The 26,830-nt window shown below is 41.8% G+C and overlaps 1 pseudogene; it reads left to right on the plus strand.

The window, feature by feature from the left end:
* Positions 1 to 265: 265 nt before the first annotated feature.
* LOC134476785 (vimentin-type intermediate filament-associated coiled-coil protein-like) lies at positions 266 to 25,420 on the plus strand (annotated as a pseudogene).
* The last annotated feature ends 1,410 nt before the right edge of the window (positions 25,421 to 26,830 follow it).

Genomic DNA, 26,830 nt, shown 5'->3' on the forward strand with positions numbered 1-26,830 from the left:
GAGCAAAAAAACAAGAATGTTTTTGGGCAGAGGCCTTCTTATCACCCTCAACACAAAGCCAGTTCCACCACTCTCATTCTACAGATTTAAGAGCTCCAGAGTTTGTATGGGTCAAGGATGGAGCTCAGTAGTACAGGAGTTGCCAACATTCCACCCAGCCCTGAACTTGATCCTCAGTACTACAAAAATTTTTTAAAAATTCAAGCCTTCCATAAGGAAGTTTAGCATGCAGATATATTTGTTGTGTCCAATGCCACAGTGCACAATGGCTCACCCTGATGTGCACCAAGTGCAGGGTGGGATGGATATGTTATCCACAGTTGAGGAGGAGATGATGGGTAGGTAGTGTGAATCAACCTGTGTCTCCAAAAAGGAAAAAAAACTCTCTCCCTCTCCTTTATATATAGACAGATATAGATATATTTGCTTATATGTATATATGTATGTGTGTATGAATATATACATATATATATATATATATATAGAGAGAGAGAGAGAGAGAGAGAGACAGAGACAGAGAGAGAGAGACAGAGATAGTGCAAAAGAATGTATACATACTTCAGGAAAAGAAAAACTTGCCTAAGTACCTTATTACTAAAAAAACTTGCATAAGTATCTTATTACTAAATTTATTGACATGTCATGAGATTAGCACAAGATAACTTTGGCCTCTACAACTATAAGGGAAGCTCAAAGTGGTGGTCATTAGTTTACAAATATTTATTAGTATGGTGAACTGCTACTTGAATAACTTGTTCATTAAGAGTGCTGCACATGCATTTTTAATTTCTGTCTCTAAGGGCCAGCAGTGTAATGGGTTTTCTATGATTGCCTCTAGGGTTCCCGTATGAGGGTAACATAATTTGTTGAAAAACATCATGATATTTTCCTTTCCCTGAATGCCTGCAGTTCACCATTCTAACATATTTTTCCCCTCTTTCCTTAATGGCTGCTTCCTGTCTGCCTTGCCATGAGCTGTTTTTTCTCTGCCATGCTTCCCAGTCTTGAAACCAGCTGACTATGGACTAAAACCTCTGCAAACTGTGCTTTAAAATAAATCTTTTGTCTTTTAATTTCTATGTATTGGTTATTTCATCTCAGGAATGAGAAAGTAACTTAGACACATACCAAACCAACTCTGCATGAAATACTCAAGAGCCAGGCATGGTGATGCATACCTATAATCCCAGCCCTCAGACAGCTGGTGCAGGAGGATTGCTTTGAGTTTGAGGCCAGTCTAGACTACATAGTGATTTCGAGGCCAGCCTGAAATACATAGCAAAACTCTCTCAAAAAAAAAATGAAATGAGAAGGAAAGAAAATGGTCAAGAATATCCTAGACAAAAACAATGGAGTCAACAAAGCCAAAAAGTCTGACACAATGAATATACCAAACAAGATACAAAGATAAACAATAAAAAAGAACAACAAAGAAGTCTTCAACAGAAAATACAATGAATAAATCAATTCCTTTCCATAATAACTCTCAATATTAATATACTCAAGTAGCAATTAAAGGACACAAATCTGGATCAAAAAAAACCAGAATCTAACAGTCTATTGCCCTCCTAAATCTCAGATAATCCAAAAAGATATTTTACACTAAAAATCAAAAAATGGAAGCAATGTTTCATGCACCAGGACCCTAAAGACAATTAGGGGTATAAATTTTCTCTCAGACAAAGTAAAATTTAGGCTAAAAATGATCAGTATCTGAGTTACTTTTCTCATTGCTGAGAAAAATACCTGACACTCAAAGTTAAACAATGAATGCAGTCCTAAGAAGAAAATTTACTGCAATCATTTCTCACATAACAAAAACAGAGCAAGCTCAAATAAATAATCTGACAAAGAATTTCAAGATACTCAAAAAACAGGGGTAGGGATTTAGCTCAGTGGCACAACTCCTCCCTGGCAAGCACAAGGTCCTAAGGTCGATTCCAGGTTTAAAAAAAATTCAAGGCCGCTGAAGACTAGGAAGGCAGGGCTAACTGTGGAGGGAGGCCAGAGGCCCTCCTGGAAGACTTCCAGCTGCCATGGACTTGAGCCCCGGATCCCTGAGGCTGCTCTTTCATTCATGTGTCCTCTCCTTCGTCTAAGCATTTTAAGGCAAAAGGTTTTTAAATAAGATGATATCCCAGGGGAGAGAAAAAATGGCAGCTTGCTAGGGGGTTGGATGGAGAGCCTCTGCAGAGAAACCAGATCAGATGCTAGAATATGATAACATGGAGAGGACCAGATGATTAGATAACAATTCTTATTAACCAAGGCAGTAACCAAAGGGAAAAATAAAAATAGGAAGATGAAGGAAAAGTACAGGTGGAGAACTGAAACCTGACATGCTCACTGAGACCGGTTCCATGCTGTATTAGGCGCACCCGGACAATCCAAAGTCGCACTGAGATTACAGCTGCTGCTAACAGGAGTCAGCAAATCCCAGGCCCTTAATGGGAGGATATAGCACAGTGAGCAGTGGATCCAAGGGGAAGAGAATTATTGGCTCTCAATGAGTGCTGGAAATTGGGACCTGATGCCCTGCAAAGCAGTCAGAGCCACATGCCGGAGGAGACTGCAAGAGGACCATACACCTGGGTGCCAAAGCCAGGCACTGTGCAGTTTTCTGACTGATCCATGCTGTGCTGGGAGCACAGGGAAGACACATGGCACAATGTGCAGTGGACCCAAAAGGAAGAACTGCAGTGATTCCCAGTGAGTGCTAGGGATTAGCTCCCATGGCTGCTATCACTGGCAGTAGGACATCTTGGAGTTAGGCAGAGCCTGACACTATGGTGGCATCATTCAGCCACTCCTGACACAGAGAAGACTGGTAGAGGATATCTTGGAGTTGGGCAGAGCCCAGCGCCACGATGACATCAGTCAGCCACCCCTGGCACAGAGAGAACTGGCGGCATCTGCTGGGGCTGTGCTATGCCTCTGGTTGGGACCCAATAAGCAGGTACAAAATTGTGACTCTGTGACATCCACAAGGTACAGCCTAACTTGTGGATTGACTGGCTCAGAGGCTCGAAGCTAACCTGCACTGTCCCTGCATCCCTGTGTGTACCTCATATAACAGCAAATTGGGGAGGGCAGCAAAACCCCAGTCAACACGCTTCAGAAAGACCCTAAGCAATACAGAGAGGGCCAGAGACCTCCTGGACACACCAGTCTGAAAGAAACCAGAAACATGACAAGAGATAGAAATTTTAAAAAATCTCCAGCTGTCAAACCTGGGAAAATAAGCCCAAGAGAAGTAAATACAGAAGAGAACCAGTGCAGTAACCATCCAATACTAGACACAGCATCAGCGGACATAAAGAAATACCTTCATGACCTCACAGACAAATTTAAAACTATACTTCTGATCCAAATGAGGCAAGATATAAAAAGATTAATTAAAGAAATGATAAGCCCCTCCCAGGAGAACACAGATGGAAGAACGGAGGAACTCAGAAAACAAAGAGAAACTGATGAAGAATTTAAACATAACCTAGAATACATGAAACAGATCCAAAGAGATTACCAGGAAACTAAAACTCCATTGAAAACTGGCAAAATGCCTTGATAGAAACTAAAGTGAGCCTTGTGAAACTTGAAGAGAGATTTATGATATATATATTTATGATATATTTATGATTTATGATCACAAATGAAAAGATCTCTTAAAAATAATGAGAAACCAGGAAAAAACAATTCAAAGGCTAGAAGATGACAAAAGGATACATAACTTAAGAATAAAGCATATGAGCAAAGAAGCAGGAGTGACCAAAAATGAACTACAAAGACTATTCACATATATAATAAAATAAAACTTCACAAGCATAGGAAAAAGAAATGATATCCAGATAAAAGAGACATATAGAACTCCAGCCACCTAAAACCAAAACAGATTTACACCCAGATATATAATAATCAAGATTCCAGAAATCCACCAAAAGAACAGAATATTAAAAGCAGCCAGGGAAAAGAAGCAGATTACCTACAATGGAAAAATTATCAAAATAACAACAGACTTATCAACACAAACTCTCAAATCAAGAAGAGCCTGGGGGGAAATAGTCCAAGCCCTGAAAGAAAATAATCTGCAACCAAGACTGATGTACCCAGAAAACTCCAAAATTAATGGAGAAATAAGATGTTTCCAAGACAAAGAGGAACTGTGGGAGTTCATGGCCACCAACCCAACCCTACAAAAAATACTGAAGGACATTACAGAGAGAGAGAGAGGAAAAAATACCAAGATTCCAGCAACAGTGGCAGAGAGACCTCAATGAACAGGGCAGACAGTAGAATGAAGTGGACAAATTATAGCAGTAAAATAGAATAGTAGACATGAGGTGGAGATGGTAAGCTATAATCTTAAATATAGATAGCCTTGATACACTAAAATAAAAAAACAGGCAGAGTAGATTAGGAGGCAGGCTCCATCGAGATGCTCTGAATAGGAAATACACTCTACCCAAAAGAGGGTTAATAAACTGAAAGTCAAAGATGAGAAAGCAAAGCTATACGTGACAGGAAACCAGAGAGAAATAGGGACAACTCATCCAGCAGCCACAGATAGATTGGAAAGCTATGACACTTTTGGGCAGTGTAAAACTACACAGCTAGAAGGAAGGAAAGCTCTATGACTTTAGTAAATAAAGGAGTACAGCTCAAGATCAAGCTCAGGGGTAAAAAGGTTCAGCAACACTTAGATAGACAACAGGCTGGCCCCCTAATCTAAAAACTAAAGGGGCTAGTGGGATCCAGAACATACAAAGCATCCTGAGAAGAGGAAAGGTGAAAAATAGCCTAAAAAAGGAAGGCAGAGATCATTGTTAATAGTGTATCAGGATTTAAAAGTCACAGTAGTCTTATCACTCTGTTTAGTTTGATTTTATTTTGTTCCGGACTGACCACTCATATCAGATTTGAGGGCACAGACAGCTAACCCAAAAATAGCAGGTTATACCATGGTAACTATCCTTAATTTCTTAAACTGAAACCCTGTATTACTTACATTGTCTTACTATGACTGATCTTATTTGAAGCTGGTTTGTTAGACCATGGTTTTGCCTTGGCTGATTTTATTCGAATTTGGTTCGCTTGTTGTATCAAGTCTAAGAGTAGAGGCAACTACTCTGAAGATGACAAGATGTAAAAGATATCCATACCGGTTTTGATTATTAACCACTTTCAAGTCCTACAATGTCTTCAACGTTGTGTTTTTATAAAAATAGCTCTGAAATACTATGCTTAACTATATTAAGCCTGATGATGTGGACAAGTTTATTAAAAATAACAAGAAAAAGCATAGTAACTATGGTAGATCACCAAATATTGTGGTCTTATGTGTCTTTTTCATTGCATGTTTTTCTAGGATTTGTTTGTCTTGTTATGATCTGTTTTTCCCTATAATACAGAGAGGCTAGATATACATGTAGAAATCCACACATGGGAAGAATTTTTTAAACTATTTATGGGAACAGATTATATAATGCACAATGTAATGAACAGATACTCTGAAGAAGAGACACTAAGAAACCCAATGCTAATTCTGTAGCATTATGATATAAAATCTAGCAATATTATTATTCACTGTTCAGAGTGATATTAGTCTAGTCTCTTAAGTTCAATTTCAACATACATAAAGATAAGGACAGCTACTACAAAGAGAATGAGAGATGTTATGGTAGTCATTATTGACTTCCCCAATATCATGTCTTGAAGACCTAAAAAGCCTTCATCATCCTGTAATGATTTGATTAGTTCTATAATATACAGTATGTATTCAATGTGTGTGAAAAAATGTTCATCATCATTGGTCATTAGAGAAATGCAAATTAAAACCACACTGAGATAGCATCTCACTCCTGAAAGAATGGCCAGCATCAAGAAAACCAACAACAACAAATGCTGGAGAGGCTGTGGGGAAAAAGGAACTCTCCTACACTGTTGGGGGGAGTGTAGACTGGTACAACCTTTGTGGAGGTCAGTCTGGAGATTTCTCAAAAAGCTGGAATTGGAAGTCCCATTTATTCCAGCTATTCCACTTCTAGGCATATTCCCAGAAGAACTGAAAGCATCATACCACAGTGATATATGTGCACCTATGTTTATAGCACCACAATTTGTAATCGCCATATCTTGGAAACAACCCAAGTGTCCATCAACTGAGGAAAGGATAAAAAAGTTGTGGTATTTCTATACAATGGAGTATTACTCAGCTATAAAGAATGATCACATTGATATATTTATCAATAAATGGGTGCAGCTCGAGACCATACTAATAAGTGAAATAAATCAATGTCGCATGTGTGAATATCGATTAGTTTCCCTAATGTAAATAATGATTCAAATATATAAAAATATGTGGTAATCATGATTCCCCATTATGTGGCCTTGAAGCCTTATAAAGTTTTCACTTATTAATTGGAAAGGCTTTATTCTGGGCTTCTTGATATGGAAATATTTGAAGCTATAGTAAATGAAGTTTTATTCAAATATTTCAAGGAAAAAGACAGACACTATGGTAACTACTATTAAGTCGGGTTATTTAGTGGTGAAGCACTAGTTTGCTGAAACAATCATGCTTTGACCTGTATTGTTATACTGTTATGTCCTGTTTTATCTCAATCTCTCCCTTATTCATTAAAAAAATTATTTACTTATTTTTCCTGGTTTTTTTAATTAAGGGGAAAAATTTTAAAAATTAGCAGGATATATAATAGTAACATTTTTTGATTTCCTATTAACTTGTTTTGAAGTCCTGTAATACTCCCACGATCTTGTTTTGACTGATTAGACTCTGTTCCATTCTGTATGATGGTATCAAGTTTGAGGGTATAGGCAACTACTTTGAAGGCAATAAGATTCACTAAGATGCCCATTCTGGTTTGACTATTATCTCCTTTGGAAGTCCTGTAATGTTTACAATGCCTAAGTTTTATTGGTCTTGTTCTCTACTGTTTTGTTCAGCTTTATAATATCTAATGAGATAGACAATTCTTTTTGAGGAAACAAGAGACATTGTTGATAACCATTGTTGATAACCTTGTACTGTTTTACATCATGTGCTATGTCTATCCTTGGTTTTGACTGACAGCTTTGTCTTGCCATATTTGACTTTATTCTCTCCCCCCAAAAAAGTAATAAGAACTAAGGAATAATAAACCCAAATTGTGTAAATTTTGTTGTAAAAAAGAGAGGGAAAAAAGAGCTCTAAAGGATACAACAGCAAGTGTGTTTAGGGGTGTTAAATAGCTGACCATATTAATGTTTTTGGTTGGATCATTGAACACAACTGTTTGCAGTCTCACTGTTTGAATGTCCACTTTGTATGCTTTGATACTGTGACTTGAGCAACTATCTGTAACATGATAATATGTAATCTATTAACTGGTGATTTCTTACTGTTTTTTTTTTGTAGTTCTGTATTACTTGTACCCTCACACCGCTTTGTTTTGTTTTGTTTTTTCTCTTTTTCCTTTTCAATAAAATTTTTTAAAAAAATAAAAAACAAGTGTGTAGGACTGATAACCATATTACTAAGTTTTTGTTGGATCATTGAGCAGAACTGTTGGCAATGTCACTATTTTAATGTCCCTTTGTATGCTTTAATTTTGTAACCTGAACAACTATTTCTAAGATGACAATATGTAACTTATCATCTAGTGGTTTCTTACTATTTATTTTTCTGTAATTCTGTATTATTTCTACCCTTTTTTTCCTCTTTTTTGGGGGGAGTGGTTGTTTTTTTATCTTTAAATAAAAAATTTAAAAAATAAAAAATTCAAAAAGCAAAAGTAATCAAAGCCCAAAAACTTAGGAGGGAAATCCTAAAGATCAAGTGAAAATTCATGAAACTGAGACTAAAAAATTAATACAAATAATCAATGAATTAAAGAGCTGGTTCTTTGAAAGACTAAACAAAATAGATGAACCCTTAACAAACATACCAAAAGAGAGAATATGGAAGTCATTGCAATTAGAAATTAAAAAGGCAAAATTACATTGTAAAATGTGATACATATGCACAAAAGAGTACTATTCTGGCATAGTAAACTTGAAGCAAGTTTAGGTAAATGGATGCATCTTGATACAATAATATTAAGTGAAATAAATCAGACACAAAGCTTAAATATAGCAGTTTCTCTCCTTTGAGAAACCCAAAATAAAAATAAAGAGCAAAATAAATGATTATATGAAAAATGGATATCTTTTCCAAGTGAGAATAGAAACATCAGAGGTGGGGGAGGAATGGAAAAGGGGATGAAAAAAAGCATTAAAGAAGAAATGCAAGGCCAGGGATTTAGCTCAGCAGAGTAAATGCTTGTCTGACAAGCCTGAGGTCATGAGTTCGATCCCCCGTACCAAAAATTAAAAATGAGGGGACCCCTTAGCCTCTGAATTCTCTGAATTTCTCCCCTGAGCACCAGTGAACACCATGTTTGGGGTCTGAATTACTCCTTAAGAGAGAAGTTCCAGACCTTGTGGCCATAGGGATTTCCTCAGGGGCTGATAATGCTTCCATTTTACTCACAAACTCAATCATTGCACTGCTTGATTCCCATGGCTCCAGCTTTGTTCCTTCTCCTGGGTATCCTGCTCATCCTCATCAGCCAACATAGCCCCAAGAACAGTTTGAAAAAGATAATAATAATATCAATAAACTACAGCAGGTGTTATGGATTAAAAATTTATGGTCAATTTAACACTAGCTGGATTACATCAGCATGGAGCTCAGTGTAGATGTTCCATCTGAGGAAAGTTGCCAGCATAAACAGAGATGTGGAGAAGAAGGGAGGTGTTGAGGCATTATAGGTTCTCCTACATGTTGCTGTTTGAGCTGTTGTTGGTTCACCTGGTGAATCTCTAGTCCTTACACTGAGAATTGCTTGCTAGCTCTGAAGGGAAAGACATGTGCCTCTTAATCTCCAGGATGAACTCATCATGCTGGCTTCCTGGCATATACTTGGCTGTGCTTATCATTGGAGGAGCTTGGGGCCTCAATGTCACTGAGGATGACTGTGGTGCTTTTCAGGACAGCCCTGGTCTTTGTTTTGAGTGTGACTTCTTGGCTCCAGTGTAAAACCCTCAACCTACCAGCACAGCTCCTTCACCCTGTTGGCATAGACTTCCTAGCTTCCACCACTAACCTTTGGGCCTTCTCATCATGGATCCATAAAACAGACCAGTGTGAGTCCTAGTGAGCTCTAGACATCCAGCTGGACTCATGGGAGGCATTGTCATGGGCTCTAGGTTTTCATCTGGACTCATGTAGGACATTACTGTGGGATTCAGGCCCTTGGCTGAATATTCTATGTCTTTGGTGTTGTGGACAGATTTCCTGCACTTTATCGTGTTAACTCTGGGTGACCATTATAAAATAATATTATAAATTCCATGCCCTGATTTTAACTGTTCTCCTTACAATCCCTGACTACAATAGCATGGTAGAGAGCCATCTCCTGCATCAAAGACACTAAGTTATCACAAGCCCTTCAGGCTATTGCTTTACTCCACTACATCCACTAAGTCAGAGGGAGAAAAATCACAGAAGTAGATGCACTATTTATGTTTTACTGGCACACCAGAGACCACAGTGCTGGTAGCTCAGTGCTATTAGGCCATCTGTGTAGACTTTCATGAATTCAACTTGCCCCATCATCCCTCCACCCTCATCCTTCCATCTCCCCAACACCCAGTCACTTCTCAATCACCACCACCATGCCTGGTTCCTTATGCCTCAACCTGTGCAGCAAACCATGAGTGAGAAGACCCCACCTCACTGACCCCACCACCACTGACACAGGACACTGTCCACCAATACCTACAAGGCAGAAGATGAGACAGGAGTTCCCACCACACCCTCCCCACTGCTGCCAATGCTTGGAGCCACAGAATTCAACTTATACAGAAGATAGTGAGAGAATTGACTCTGCCCTGGCTCCCTGTTGCCACCAACACTCGCAGCACAACCCATATGGGAGAAGAGGAGAGCACTCAAACTACCAAATCCTACCCAGCTCTGCACTTTGGTTCCCCTCAGCACAGGGCAGCAGTATAACCACCAAAAGACTGACCTGATTGAGGTTGAAACCAACACTGTGGAGGAGAGTCTCACTTCAGGACTGAAATTAGCATTTCTTACCCTTCTGCAGAGACCAAATAAGAGATATCCTTAAGAGACAGGCATAGAGTGATTGAGCCTTAGATGAAGATCTCCTGAGCTCCCTGAGATGCTCAAGTTCTGACCAGAAAGATCACAGGGCCCACATTCAGAGGTAAGAGGCCAGGTTTGGTGGGTATCCCCTTCAGAAGTTAAATGATCTACTTAAGCTCTTGCACCATTGTCTACCTCCAGCAGAAACCACTAGTCTGATGTAGTATAGGTCAGCCTCTGGGTGAGTTAAATATCCATACTAAAATCAGAGGTGTCTTTGCTATAGTTAAGGGTGGTTCATGAGTGGTTGCTCAGATTTCTCAATATCCAGTCTATATTTGATGTTATTATTGTCGCTGACTTTGCCAAGGTGACATAGTTGTTGCTTGCAACTGGTTTTCTCTGTATGTCAATATATGGATTGTCTGGGAGTTATAAACAACACTACAACTCATTAACAAAGAACCAAAAATGAGTCAAAGAAGCAGCAAACTGCAGCATGGGAAAAAAAGGGCGGGGGTATCTCACACAAGGACTATGTCCTACAGCCTGCACAGCATGGTAGGTGGGTGAAGCCATTTTGTCCAGTGGTGGCAGGAAAAGGCATTGTGCTTGAGACTGAAAAGCAACATTTCTAGTGGCCTCTGTGCTTTCCACTAAGGGGGATGGTTTTCTCTGGGTACAGTACATCAATAGGTGGAAGGAGTTCAGCTTTTAGCTGCAGCCTGCTACTTTGGACTATGGTTAGGCCTAAGGTGGAGGAACAGTCTACAGTGGCAGGACTGCTGGCCCCACCAGAGCATGGGAGGAGCAGAGCACTAAGCATCTCGCCCTTCCTTTCCCACCGTCCTGGTGTTTATGCTGCTGTCTATCCCCAATCTGCACTGTGAGAATGGCCCTAGATGACATCCCCTCAGAGAAGGAACCTGCACCCCTCCATTCCTCCATCCCTCTGCTCCCTTGGAGAAGAGGAAGGCACCTCAGGAATTTAGAGCATTCTCCAGACTCCTGGGCTCCCACTGCAGTAAAATGGATGCACCGTCATATAGGCTTATTCCATTGTGGGAAGTTGTAGCTTTTCTTGGACCTTTTAGTGATAATAGAATGGGCCATGGCATCTTGGCTCCATGAAGTCAAATACTCCTAGTTCACTCCCAGGCTTTATAGAAATGATGTACAAAGTGAGTGTGGTGGTGCACCCCTCTAATCCCAGCACTGGGGTGGCTAAGGCAGGATCACTGTGAGTTTGAGGCCAGCAGGGGCTACATAGTGAGTTCAAGGCCAACCTGAACTACCTTAGACCCTGTCTCAAAAAAAGGAAGTGAGGAAGGAGAGAAAGGATGGAGAGAGAGAGGGAGGGAAGAATGGAGGGAGAGAGAGAGATCTGATTTTTGCTTAAAGCAACCTGTATGTGGCTGTGACTAGAGTTATCCCAATGAAATAACTAGAGTTACTTCATTCTTAGAGCTTTAGGGTCACTCTGATGGCACCCCACATGTTTCCCCTTGGTGGATTAACCATTTTCCTCTTTATAACATCTTAAACCTCTTGAGATCAATGGTAGTGTCTTTAAAATATCTTTGGGTTTAAATTTAGAGCATTGTACATTATAGAAATTTAGTATTTGTTATGAACAAATGATAGGCAAAGCCGAATCCCTGCTTCCCATGAACTACGTAAGTAATTTACTCTTTTTTGACAGTAAAATTAATGATAAGGAGCAACTGTCAGAACAACTTGTTTTACTTTTAACCTCTTTTCTACAGAACTACTAACCAAGCAGTTATGACTGGCATTCATGTTGTAGTCATTAGTCTTGTATGCTGAGAAGATTTAGTCTATACCAGCCACTTATCAACAATACTTTCAGTATAATGAAAGGCTCTTATCTGTATTTAAATAAAAAGGTGTTTTGGATTTTCTTTTTCATTAAAAACTTTGTTCTTGAGCCTTCTTTCAAACCAGGAAACTCAGCTGATGGCTGGGGTGAGTCCTGCGTGCCATCCTGAGCCCTGGGAGACTTTAAGATCACTGCTCCCAGTGCTCAAGAACCCGCCCTGATCCCAGCCACACTAGACTAGCCTTGGGAGGTTTTTCAGACTGACTACATTTCATGCAGTGACCTTCTTCAATAAGGGGAGTTGAGAACAGGTGAAGTGAGTTCCAGGGCATTGGTCTTGGACCAGGAAGAGCATTAGCCCATCATCCAAATTGGTTAGGTGCCTGCCCAGATACCTGGAACACTGAAGGTGGCATGAAAGGGCCTGAGGGCCTGACTGGACCATGCTCAGCAACCTCCATTCATTCCCAGGAGCCCAGAGAATAAGAGATGATTTCCAACAGGCCCAGAGGAAGCCTTGGAACAAAACATGAAACACAGAAATATAGGAGAATGATAAAATGGAAGAGCAAAATGCAATCTCAAACATCCAGCCCATCCCAAGAAAGCCTGAGAGCCATGTACATAGAAGAAAATATGTCCCCAATCCCTGAAATAATAGCAACTGAAAAAAAGAAGCAGCTCCGGGAAGCTTTAAAGGAATTCAAACTAGAAATAATCCCCCAGTTAAAATAAGAAATGATAAAAGTAATAAAAGAGATGCTGAACACATCTAAAGAAGACACACTTAAAAACTTAGAGGAACAAAACAAAATGATAAAATCCCTGGATGAACAATTTAAGAAATAAACAGAATACATGAAGCAGATTCAGAGATATATAGGAAATAAAAAATTCCATCAAAAGTTGTCAAAATCAACTCAATGAAAGTCAAGATAGAGTTTCAGACTTCAAAGAATTTCAGACTTTCAGCTAGTGAATAGGAAAGGAAAAATCTTTTAAAAATAACAAGGAATAAGGAAATAATTCAAAAGCTGCAAGATGGTGCAAAGAAAAACAACATAAGATTCATAGGGATAAATGAAAAAGAAGGGGACAATACAAAGGATATTAAGAAGCTACTTCCACAAGTAATAGCAGAAAATTTCCCAAAGATGAGAATGGAAACTGACATTAGGATTAGTGAAGCATATAGAACTCCAAACAGCCATAACCAAAATAAAACTACATGCAGACATATAATAATCATCATCCCAGAAATTCAAAATAAGAATACAATACTAAAAGCTGTCAGAGAGAAAAGACAGATCACCTATAAGGAAAACCTATCAGAATCAAAGCAGACTTCTCAACACAAACAATGAAGTCAAGAAGAGAATGGAGTGAAGCATTTCAGATCCTAAAGGAATGATTTCTAAACCTAGACTGATGTACTCTGCAAAACTGTCCTTAAAAATGAATGGAGAAATAATACACTACCATGACAAAGGACAGGTAAAGAATTTCATGAACACCAAGCCAACCCTGCAAAGAATATTTAAAGACAGTCTACATACACATAGGAAAAAAACCACTAAACAAGGTAGACAATTACACAGAATGTAAAGATAAAGATGGAACACCAGAAAGATAATATGTCAAAAATAAACAATTATATAACAGTTATAACCATTAATGTAAATGGTCTAAATTCACCAACTAAAAGAAACAGACTGGTAGAACGGATCAAGAAACAACATCCAACCATATGCTGTCTACAAGAAACTCATCTCTAACCCAAAAGGGTACTCACAGACTGAAAGTCAAAGGATGGAAAACAATACTTCATGCAACAGGAACACAAAAAAAGTGGGGATAGCTATTCTGTTTACAGATAATGTGAACTTCAAACCAAGAATGATCCTAAGAGATAAAGAAGGTCACTACACACTGGTTAGAGGAAAACTTAAAGAGGAAGAGATAACTGCCCTAAATATATATGCACCAAATTCCAAAGCACCCAGTTATACAAAGCAAGTATTAATGGAAATGAAAAATCAAATTAGCAATAACACAATTATAACAGGAGACCTTAACACACCATGGACACCAAGGCACAGATCAACTAGACAGAAAATCAACAAAGAAATAACAGAACTGAATCACACCTGTGAACAAATGGACTTTATAGACACATACAGAGTGTTCCATCCAACAACATCAGAATATACATTCCTCTCAGCATTGCATGGGACATCCTCTTAAAAAGACCATATACTAGCTCACAGAACATATTTAAATAAATGCAGAAGAAATGAAATTATCTCATGCATGTTATCAGATCATGGTGCCATGAAACGAGAAATTAATGATAAAAGAAACTGCAAAAACCCCAGAAACACATGGCAATTGAATAATACACTTTTGAGCAATCAGTGGGTCACAGGGGAAATTAAAGAAGAAATTAAACAATACCTACAAGCAAACAAAAATACAAATGCAATTTACTGGAACCTCTAGGGTGCAATGAAAGCTATCCTCAGAGGAAAATTTATTGCACTGAGTTCTCACATCAGGAAAACAGAATGAATACAAATAAACAACCTGATGCTACACCTCAAACATCTAGAAAAGGAAGCCAAAATCCAAAAGAAGAGAAGAAATTATAAAAATCAGAGCAGAAATTAATACATTTTTAGTATTAATTTAGTACATACAAATTAATACAGACTAAGAATCCAATCCAAAAAATCAATGAATCAAAGAGTTGGCTCTTTGAAAGAACAAATAAAATTGATAAGTCCCTAGCCAACCTTACTTTAAAAAGGGAAGAAAAAGCTCAAATTCATGCAATAAGGAATGAAAAGGGCAAAATCACTACAGACTCAGTAGAAATACAGAAGATCCTCAACACCTATTTTGAAAACCTCTACTCGCATAGGTTAAATAACACAGAAGAAATGGACAGATTCATAGGAACACATGAAGTACCAAAGCTAGATCAAGAAGATGTCAAACTGCTGAATAACCCAATTTCTATTTGTGAAATTGAAAATATAATTAAGTCCTTACCTACAAAGAAGAGCCTAGGCCCAGATAGATTAACTGCAGAATTCTACAAGAAATACAAAGACTTAATGCTGACACTCCTCAAACTCTTTAATGAAATTGAAAGGGAAGCAATTCTTCCTAAGTCATTCTTGGAAGCAAATATTACTCTAATACCAAAACCTGAGAAACATCCAACTAAAAAAGAGAACTATAGACCGATCTCCCTAATGAACACAGATGCAAAAATCCTCAGTAAAATATTGGCAAATAGGAGGCAGCACATCATCAAGAAGATTAACACCATGACCAAGTGGGATTCATCCCAGGCATGCAGGGATGGTTCAACATACGTAAATCAATAAATGTAATCCACCATATCAATAAAGCCAAAAGTAAGAATCACATGATCATTTCTACAGATGCAGAAAAAGCTTTAGATAAGGTCCAACATTCATTCATGATAAGAACCTTACAGAAAATTGGAATAGATGGTCTTTACCTCAATATGATAAAGGCCATCTATGACAAACCAACAGTCAGCATCATATTAAATGGCCAAAAATTGAAAGCCTTTACCTTAAAATCAGGCACAAAACAAGGATGCCCCTTATCACTGCTCCTATTCAACATAGTACTGGAAATACTACCCAGAGCAATAAGACAAGAGAGAGAAATAAAAGGAGTAAAGATAGGAAAAGAGGAAGTTAAATCATCATTATTTGCAGATGTCATGATACTCTAAATAGAAGACCCTCAAAACACCATTGAAAGACTTCTAGATATGAGAAATAATTCAGCAATGTAGCTGAATACAAAATCAATACTCAAAAATCAATAGCATTCCTATACACTAACAACAAAATCACAGAGAGAGAAATTAGAGAAGCCACACCCTTCACACTAGCAACCAAAAAAATGAAATATTTAGGAATTACTCTCACAAAAGAAGTGAAAGACCTATACAGGGAAAATTATAATACACTGAAAAATGAAATTGAAGATGATCTCAGAAAATGGAAAGACATCCCTTGCTTATGGATAGGAAGAATAAATATTGTGAAAACGGCCATTCTCCCAAAAGTGTTATACAGATTCAATGCAATCCCAATGAAAATACTATCAACATACCTCATAGATCTAGAGAAATCACTCCTAAAATTAATCTGGAGCGAGAAGAGACCTAGACTAGTCAAGGCAATTCTAAGCAGCAAAGGCAAGGCAGGAGGCATCACAATCCCTGACTTGAAGTTATACTACAAAGCAGCTGTAATAAAATCAACATGGTACTGGAATAAAAACAGAGTTGAAGATCAATGGAATAGATTAGAAGATACAACCACAACTACAAACATATTCAACCATCTTTTCTTTGATAAAGGGGCCAAACATGTTCACTGGAAGAATGACAGTCTCTTTAATAAATGCTGCTGGAAAAACTGGCTCTCCTTATGCCAAAAACTAAAACTAGACCCATTTCTATTACCATATGCTAAACTAAAATCTAAATGGATCAAAGATATGAATATTAAAATAGAAACACTAAATCTGTTGGAAGAAATATTAGGTAAAAATCTTGAATTCATAGGGGTAGGTAGAAAATCCATTAACAGGGGAAGCGAATGCGCCCCTGGTGGCAGTGCACTGGTGCGTGGAGGAACTAGAGGCACAGCTGGATATGGCAGAGCGCACAGTCTGCACCCAGGCCAAAGGTCTGGCCCATCCTGTCCAGCAGCTGCGTGCTGCCCTTGAGGAGCCGGGCCGTGCCAAGGACCGGTGAGGCCTGTGCGGCCAGATGAAGTCCAGGTGATAGGAGGAAGCAGAGCTGAGATGGGGGAGGGAGGAAGGGCAGGGGACTGCTGGGAGGAATCAAAGACAAAAACAAGCACGAATTAGGAAGTTAAGGGAAAGAACACAAATGCAGATTTCTAACTAACAATGGATAATTAGCTGGTAACAAGGGGTGCCCACGGCATAGGCATTAAGAGCTATGGCTCCTAGTATGGCAATTAGGAGCATGTTGCACGAGGAAAGATGTGATCGTATCATCAATTTTTGCTTGTTTGTTTAACTGGGGTTGGAGCCTTTGCATTGAGCTGCATGCCAGCCTCCCCCCATCCAGACAGGGTGTTGCTAACTAGCTAAATTGCCAGGGGGAGGGGGGTTGGAATTTGGCATGTGACTGCCTCAGCCTCCCAGAGTACTGGGATTACAGACATGATCCATGACACTGCATGCATATCAGCATTGGGGGGGGGGTAATAAGATTACATCCAAAAGGTGAGAAGTATAAAATGAAAGAGGCCTGTATTCTGAAAACACCGGAGAGAGAAAACCAAAACACCCCACAACCGCTGGAGTCCGGCTTTCTCTCTGGCGGACACGTGGTGTGGGGGGGGTATTATAAGTAGCCTCGGTTTGGGGTGGAACCTAAGGGGGCTTTAGGGGTGCACAGGTAGCCCATTGGTCTTTGTTTGGCACCATAGGTAAATTCCTAGGGGCGGGAAAGATGGAGTCAAAGGTAAATCCCTAAGGGTGGGGGAGATAGCTGCTCTTTGGTTCTGCTTCTAAGGTTTCACTGGCTACAGTGTCCTGTCTAGGCCAAAACTCTTTCATATCCCATATTATGATTATTATTATGAAAAGGGGCAAAGATTTCTCTCTTTAACTACTTCCTACTGGCAGAGGGCACTGTACTGGAGTCTAGGGGAGTCGACAGGATGACGGTTGATGCCAGGGTAGACGCTGGTGCCAGGCATTTTAGCCAGGACAACTTCACTAGTGAATGCACATATGTTAGACTGAAAAAACAAAGAGACAAAATGTTATGAGAAGGCATGGCACTATCATATTTAAGGACCCAGGTGAGGTAGAAAGAAAGGTGCCTTTGATTTAGACATGTCATTATATCAGGATGATGTTGAGGTAGGATCATTGTCATGGTGAGGCAGAATTCTGAAAAATAAGTGTGAGGTTAGGAGGAATGAAGTTATGAGAGGTGATTACTCCCCCATCTGAAAGCATAAAAGTTAAGAGGGTAGGTGTGTAAAACTTGTCGCCGGTCCAGGAGTTGAACTGGAAAAAATAGGAGGAGCAGGGAAGGCGGTGGCTGTACCAGTATAGGGGAGGTAAGGGCTTAGGCTTTCAGGGATGTCACATTTAACCAGACAGCTGAGGGTAGAAAGAACTGCAACAGTCATCATATAGAAATGATGAAGATTATCTTATACATGATGTGGGAGTCTTTGGGGAAGACTGTCAAGAGTCCTGCTGTAAAAATGATCATTAATAGAATGTAAGAAATTAGGAACCAAAGTGGATAACAAAACATGACTTAGCCTGTTAACTGTGGCTGTGAGGCCTTTGTGAAACGGAGATGGGTGGGCAACAGAAGATGAGATGACCACTCAGAATGATCAGATTTAGGGCTGGGAGAGCACCTCTTAGCCTGAGTGATGTGAAACCAGGATGGGAGTCCAGCAATTTTGACTGCTGTAGGGGTAGCCAAGTAGACCAGATGGGGGCCACTCCACCTTGGTTGTAGCCCTGTGGATTTAGAACATTTGAGATAAATTAGATCTCCTGGGGATATGGGAGGATCTGGTTTGGCTTCTCCAGAGGGTTGTGGAAGGCAGAGATCAGCATGTTGTCGCAACAGGTGTCAGAGGAAGGAGAGAACTGGGACATAGTCAGCCAGGGGAGGGAGATTTTGGGGAGTAGGAAGATTGTGGACTAAGAATGGCCTGCCATACATAAGTTCAAAAGGACTTAAGAAAGTATGAGCCCAGGGAAGTGCCCTGAGTTTGTCTAAGGCTAAGGGCAAAAGTTGAGGCCAAGGTTGGTGTAGTTCTAAAGTGAGTTTTGTAAGGTGTGTCTTTATGAGGCCATTTGCCTTTTCTACTTTTCCTGAGGATTGTGGGTGGTATGGGATGTGTAGGTGCCAGGTGATGTGTAAGCTCAAGGATACCTGTTGAGTGATCTGAGAAATAAAAGCAGGATCATTATCTGACTGAATACTCTGAGGTAGACCAAACCTTGGAATGATTTCTTGTAATATGAATTTGGTAACTACATCAGCAGTTTCCCTGGTTGTGGGAAAAGCTTCTATCCATCCTGAAAAAGTACAAAGGTGAGAAGATATTTGAGAGTTTTGTGGCAGGGCATGTGTGTAAAATCTATCTGCCAGTCCTGACCAGGGGTGTGTCCTAGAAACTGATGGGTAGGAAAGGAAGGGGGTGCCATATGTCCCTGAGGGGAAGTCCTAGCACAAAGATAACAGGTGTGAGTAATCTTAAGAATGATAGCTTTTAGAGAAGGATGTGTGACTATTGGGGCTAAGAGTTTGTATAGGACTTGTGATCCTATATGAAAACAGTTGTGTAAGTCAGTGATGATGTCTAAGGCCTGTTAATGTGGGAGAACAAGTTTAGATCCCTGAAAAATCCATCCCTGAGTGTTTTGTGTGTAACCTGGTTTATGAAGTAGCTGTAACTGCTCTGGTGAATAATTAGGCTGAGGTAGACTGTTTGGGACTAACGGGAGAAGATGAGAAGGGCAGGGCCCTTGTGCAGCTAACTTGGCTTGTGAATCTGCAAAGGCATTGCCTTGAGCAATAGGATCTGTAGAGTTTTGGTGTCCTCTACAATGAATAACTGCTGCCTGCTTTGGAAGTTGGGATGCCTCTAGAAGTTTAAGGATAAAGGGGAACATTAATGATGGGGGTTCCCTGAGTGGTAATAAAACCCTGTTCTTGCCAGATAGAGGCATGAGAATGTAAAATGCTAAATGTATACTTTGAGTCAGTGTATATATTTATAATCTTACCTTTTGCTAGTGTAAGAGCCCTTGTAAGGGCAATAAGTTCTGCCCTCTGTGATGAGGTGCCAGGTGGCTGTGGATTTGCCTCTATAACTTTTGACTGGTTAACTATTGCATATCCTGCCTTCTTTTGGTTGTCTGTGTTTGTTAAACTGCCATCTATGAACCACGTGTCAAAGGCTAAAGAGAGAGGTGTGCTACTGATGTGAGGGAAAGGGGTGGGAGTCATCTGTAAAAACTCAATACAGTCATGGTGAGGATGGCCCTCTGAGGTGGGAAGGAAGGTTGCCACATTAAGAGGACCACTAGTTGCAATAGAGATGCAAGGGTCTTGAGAGAGAGCTAAGTGTACCTGTTGAAGGTGAGAAGGGGTCATTAGGGCAGGGAGCACCTTATGTGAGATAAGCTCACATAGGTGATGAGGTGAGTGTACTGTAATAGATTGCCCTAATGTAAACTTCTTAGCTTCCTGTGTCAGGAGGGCTGCAGCTGCAAGGGCTCGGAGACAAGGAGCCTATCCTTTTACTGTGTGATCTAACTGTTTTGACAAGTAAGCTACTGTTTGAAAAGAAGGTCCCTTTTTGTGTCCTAGTACACCTATAGCATTGTGACCCTGAGAAGTAGTGTACAGGGTAAAAGGTTGGGTGGGATCAGGAAGGGTAGGAGCTGGAGCTTTTAGGAGAACCTCTTTTAATTTATGAAAGGAGGCATGTATGGGCCTAGTAGAGTGCAGGGGTTCTCATAAGGGACGCTTAGCGGCCTTGTAGAAGAGTTGAGCTAGGGCTGCAAAGTTAGGAATCCAGAGATGAAAGAAATTAGCTAAACCTAGGAAAGATGTAACCTGTTGTTTAGTTGTGGGCACCTGGAGATCACGAAAATTGCCTTTTGATCTGAGGTGATGGCACGAGTGGTGGGGGTGAGAGCAAGACCTAGGTATTTGACTTTTGGGGAGGCTATTTGTACTTTAGCAGGAGAGACCCTGTATCCATGACTAGCAAGGAAATTAAGAAGACTGACTGAATGGTGTATGGCTAACATATGGGATGGAGAACATAATAGAAGGCTGTCTATGTATTGAAGAAGAACACTAGGTTTGAGATCAAGTTCTATGAGGTCACTAGTGAGAGCTTGACTGAAAAAGTGGGGACTATCTCTGAACCATTCGGGGAGCACTGTCCAAGTAAGTTGTTGAGACCTGAGAGTGTCTGGGTCAGTCCATGTAAACCCAAAGAGGTTCTGGCAATCAGGATGTAGGGGGATAGTAAAGAAGGCATCTTTAAGATCTATAACTGTAAAGTGAGTGGTGAAGGGAGGGATATGAGAGAGCATGGTATAGGGATTTGGCACGACTGGGTGAGTTGGGGTAACAGCACTGTTAATTACCCTAAGATCCTGTACTCTTCCAATGGCCCTTAACATTGCAGCAGGGACATGGCCCTAGAGGGATGCCAGGGTTGGGGCAATCTTTTGCCCAGTGTCCTTGTTTGCTGCATTTAAAGCATGGTCCTGGTGGGACTCGGGAAGCCACACCTTGTTTTGGATTTCTTGTCCTGGGAGCCCCAAGTGCCACTGCTAAGAAACCAGACTGATATTTAGTAAACTTTATTTTTTGAGCTTGTTTTTCCTCTTTTTGAATTTTTTCTCTTTTGTTGAAGACACAGAAAGCTAATTTAAGTAGATCCCTTTGTGGAGTTTGAGGGCCATGTTCAACCTTTTGTAAGTTTACACGAATATCAGGAGCAGACTGGGAAATAAAATAAGAATTAACAACAATTATCCCTTGATGAGAGTCTGGATTCACATTAGTAAACTTAATTAAGGTTTCCTGAAGCCAATTTAGAAGCACAGCTGGGTTTTCATTAGCCTCCTGGACCTGTTCTAACAGTTTGTTATAGTTAGTATGCTTGTGAGAAATCTTATTAAGGCCCACAATTAGACACTCAATCATTTATTGTAATTTTATTGAACCTTCTCCATTTTGATAGTTCCTGTAAGGACCTTGTTCTGGCACAGCTGTAGGCCTAGGGTCATTATCAGCGGTGTTCACCTTATGTCTGCAATCAGCTTCTTCTCGAGCTGCCTGCCACAGCTGAGTTCGCTCTTGTGAGCTGAGAGTGTTATTTAGAATCACATAAACATCCTTAAAATGTAAATCATAACAATTAATTATAAATTCAAATTGCCTGATATAATTCTGTGGGTCAACAGAGAAGCTACCTACTTTATGGGTAATCTGAGATACATCAGAAAGGGAGAAAGGCACATGTATATTAACAAGTCCCTCAGGGCCAGCTTGCTCCCAAAGTGGTAGCAGAGATTGAGGAGAAGATTTCAGAGTACATGGCCATTGGGCAGCCATCTGTCTGGCAGGCACGTTTGAGCAATTATCTGTAGAGCAGCTACAAAGTGGCTGCTTTGGGACGAGGAAACACAGTGTGGCGCCTCACTGTATGCCTTGCAGCGATGAAATTGCTGTCCGCAGCACAGTGAACCATCATGTGGTCCACAACAGGGTGGCTGTTGCTGATCACAAGAGGAGCCACAGGGGGTGGCCACTGACCATGAGATCCGTCCCAAGATGGTGGCACTCTTTCATATGGTGGAGGGCCACAACATGGCGATGGTCCCCAGCGCAAGCTACAGCAGTCACGCGGGCAGCCGGAAGGACATAGCGACCGAGACCTAGTATGGTGGGTGGGAGGTGAGAACGCCATAGGGGACAGAGAATTCTCAGGAGAGTAAGAGGTCAGAGACTTCGAGGAAGCACTAACAGAGGGATTAGAGCCTCTGGGAGAGTTATGGGTCCCAGGAGACAGAGGGGAAGACGATCTCACAGCAGGAGATAACGGCAAGGAATGATTTGGGGGGTAGGGAGGAGGTGGCTGATAGAAAACTAAGGGTACTTCATCTAGCAGATCATGAGGGCAGGAGGGGAGAGTTTGCTGCACAGCAGAGTTAGCTAAAAGTACCTGGTGGGGGTACAAGATTTAATGAGAGACGGGCGTGTTCTCAGAGCAAGGAAAGCCTGTATGTATGGGATCTCTGTTAACTTGTCACCAGTTTGGCAGAAATCATACAGATTTTTGAGAATACAAAGGTCAAACGTCCCCCCTTTGGGCCATGGGCTGCTGGTAAGTGGGTAGGTCAGCCAAACCTCCTGGCAGTAAAAGATTAATTGTTTAGTTTTTATGGTACGTTTAATTTTGAGAGTACATAGATTAGAAAGTAAGCATTGCAGAGGCGTCTTTTGGGAATTAGAAAAGCTTTTCCCATGACTAATTCAAGCAAGAAATGAGTCGTGGTCTGGGGGTTGAGCCATCACTTGTCCCGTGGCACCGACGGTGGTTAGGGTTCCAAACCAGTCATCACTGAGAGATCTATGAGTGGATTCCACGTGGGTTCAGTAACAGTTCTGCCTGTGAGAGCATAAAGCTCCTAGGGACATGAGGGTCTTACAGTGTGAGCCGGTCCAGAAAAACTCTGCCTTGGGCCATCCAAACCAAAGGATGTGAGAGTTTTTGAGTGTGGACACAGGTTGCCCAGAAAGACCCTGCCCTGGGCTGTCTTAAGGATGTGAGAGTGTCACTAACCCGCAGAAAGGGGGAGAAAACCCGCCTGGGGCCGAGCCCAGTGCCGAAGAATTCTCCGGAGTTTGCTCACATGAGATAAATTGGGCCGGTGATGTGTGCGAGCAGTTGGTGACAAATTAAGCAGGTCCTAGTAGACAAAAAGTGGAGAATTAATCCAGAATGTAATCCAGTTCATGAATCAGCTGGGGACTCAAACTGGGTGTGTCCCAGGAGTCAATCACCTGCCAATCAAGTCATAGCACCAAATGATAAGATTATATCCAAAAGATGAGAAGTATAAAACAAAAGAGGCCTTTATTCTGAGAACATGGAGAGAGAAAACCAAAACACCCTCCAACCACTGGAGTCCGGCTTTCTCTCTGGTGGACATGTGGTGGGGGGGGTATATAAGTAGCCTCAGTTTGGGGTGGAACCTAAGGGGGCTTTAAGGATGCACAGGTAGCCCATTGGTCTTTGTTTGGTGCCATAGGTAAATTCCTAGGGGCGGGGAAGATGGAGTCACAGGTAAATTCCTAGGGGTGGGTGAGATAGGAGCTCCTTGGTTCTGCCTCTAAGGCTTCACCGGCTACAGTGTCCTGTCTGGGCCAAAACTCTTTCAGGGGGTAAGGGGAATGGAACTCAACAATCTCATACTTGCCAGGAAGGTGCTTGTGCCACTGAGCTGAACTCCTAGTATATCAGCATTTTTGAAGAATTCCTGTGAACAGTTAAGAATTGAAAGGGATGAGACAAACACCCAGGAAGGAGCCCGGTTGGTGAAGAATTATCTTGCTGGGACCCAGCTAACTGGACTTTGTATTCATCTTTACTGAGCACCTGGCGAGTAGCAGGTGCTGACCGATGGCTACAGGAGTGCATTACTAGGAGGCAGGCACCTCACTGTTGTGCTTCTGTCATGGGACACCAGGACTATGATGAAGCCATCTAGGGACAGGTGGCAGAGATGCCGGGGAAGCAGGCCTGTGAAGGAGAGGGGAGTGCTGAGCTGCCTTAACTTGGGCTACATTCAGGATACCTCAGCAGGGTGGCCTGAACACCAGGCAGTGTCCTCACATTTCTGGAGCTGGAAGTGTGGGGTGGGACAGCCTATAGGCTCGGGTTCTGAGCAGGCCATCTTCTTGGTGTGCAGACTGCCACCTTCTGGCTTCTCTTCCTCATCCCTTCCTCCCTCCTTTCCTCCTCTTCCCTCCCTTTTCTCCCCTCCTTTTCTTTTGCAAGGAATTAAACCCAGGGCCTTACATGTGCTAGGCAAGCATTCTACCTAGCATGTGTTCCACCGAGCTACACCCTTTTTTATTTTGAGACAGAGTCTTACTAAGTTGTCCAGGCTGGCCTCTAACTTGCAATCCTCCTGCTTCAGCCTCCTAAATAGGTGAGGTTCCAGACATGTGCCATCTCACTTAGTCTGGAGTCAGATTTTAAAAGGACACTGATTGCACCTGGGGGACCCACCCTTACCTCCCACAAGATCTGTCTCCATATTCCCTTCTGTGGGAGAGGGGGAAGATTAGGGTTTCAGGCTAGGAATGTTGGGGAGACACATGCAGCCCATAACAAGGGGTGGCCCTGAGGCAATGATGGGTTCCTCCAGAAAGTCAGGAGCAGGGAGGCACCCGCCCCATGCCCCCACGCCCTGTGCCATAACTGCCATTATGCCTTCCTGCCAGTGAGATCTCAGCTCTCCAGGAGCAACTCTGGACATCCAAGGCCACCATCCACAGCTTATAGGCTGCTGTGTGCCAGAGAGAAGAGCTCATCACGCAGCTGCATCCCCAAGCCAAGCTGCTGCAGGACATCTGTCAGCAGCAGCCACCCTTGGCTGCACTGCTGGCTGCACTGACCGAGACTGAGCATCTGGGGCCCTTGCCGGATGGTGTACCAGGCCATCTGCTTCCTGCTGGGCTGGGTCCACACCTCACCAACAGTACCACAGAGGAGGAGGAGGAAGGGGAGGAGGAGGATCACCTGGAGCCTGCAGTGTTCAGGACCACAGTGTGAGCTCTGAGCATAGAATTTAGACTGGATGCAGACAGTCCTTTGGGGGCTTCAATCCACTGAGGGACCCCAGGACAGAGTCTCGAGCTTGGCCAAGCAGCACAAGAAGCTAAAAGGGCCGAGTTTTCTTCTTCTTTTCTTTTGGTATCAAGAATCAAACTCAGGACTTCCAGGAGAACATGGCAGACAGATAGCAGCAGCTATGGAGGCTCTCTGAAACACCCAGATTAGAATTCAGGAATGGTGCTGAGTAAGGAATCATAAGCAAGAGGAGATATGCCCCGGTGACCCAAGAACGAACTGGGCTGAGAGAAACCAACTGGGAATGCAATCCTGGTGCTACAACAGGAACAGATAAAGCCTCAGCGTGGAAGCTGGAGCCTGCGCCATTGGAAGCTGCGATTTGGGTTTCCTGCCGCCGCCGCTGCATCTGCATCTGCTCAGCAGGGAGAGAGATGAGCGGAAGCTCTGAGAATGGGAATCAGTGAATGGAGTTGAGAGCAGGACGGGCGGGGAGCCGTGCATCCACCTCCAGTGAGTGAGGGAAAACTGGGACTCTTCCACGGTCTAGGAGACTCCAACAGAGGACATTCTGGGACTGGGCAGACTTGCAGGAACAGGGCACTGCAGTGACTTCAGTCACCAATCCCCCTTTAAAGCGGGATTGGTGAGCCGTGCCTAGCCCACGTGACCCTGGTGGATGAGACCCAGTAGGCTAGCACAGCCCAGGTCCCAGCTCCTAAAAGTAGATTGACATGGAGGAGCGGGCCCCACATAGGCTGCCTGGTCTGCAACTTCCTGGTGCGCTGTGGTGGGTGGGAACACCTAGCTGGCGCAATTCAATCAGACTGTGGCTGAGAGGGAAGAAAGCTGGGCCTCCTATATACGCTTGCATATATAAGGAACAAAGAATATGGGAAGAGGCAGCAACAAGAAAGGGTCCTCGGTCCCCAATCCTGAGAAAGAGGCAACAGCAGACACAGCACCAATAGACATAAAGCGCTATCTCGAGAGCCTCATAGACAAGTTCAGGAATGAAGTTATTAATGACCTGAAGCTAGACATAAGCAGAATAGTTAGAGAAATGCTAAGCACCACCCAAGAAAAAACAGATGGTGAAATGGAAGAACAGAAAAAGAGGGGAGAATTGTGTAATGGAGAAAATAGAGAAAGCATAGAATACGTGAAGCAGGTTCAAAGAGAATACCAGGAAACTAAAAAGTCTATCGAAAACTGGCATAACAGCTTGAAAGAAACTAAGGACAGATTATCTGAACTGGAGGGCAGATTTGTAATATGGGAGCATGAAATGAAAAACTTCTTAAAAATAACAAAGAAACAAACAGCAATAATACAAAGACAAGAAGATGATAAGAGGGTCTATAACTTAAGAATTAAGAACATAAAAGAAGA

Source organism: Cavia porcellus, unplaced genomic scaffold (genome assembly GCF_034190915.1).
Source record: "Cavia porcellus strain 051 isolate PalLab524CR breed Dunkin Hartley unplaced genomic scaffold, mCavPor4.1 scaffold_7, whole genome shotgun sequence".
Taxonomy (NCBI): domain Eukaryota; kingdom Metazoa; phylum Chordata; class Mammalia; order Rodentia; family Caviidae; genus Cavia; species Cavia porcellus.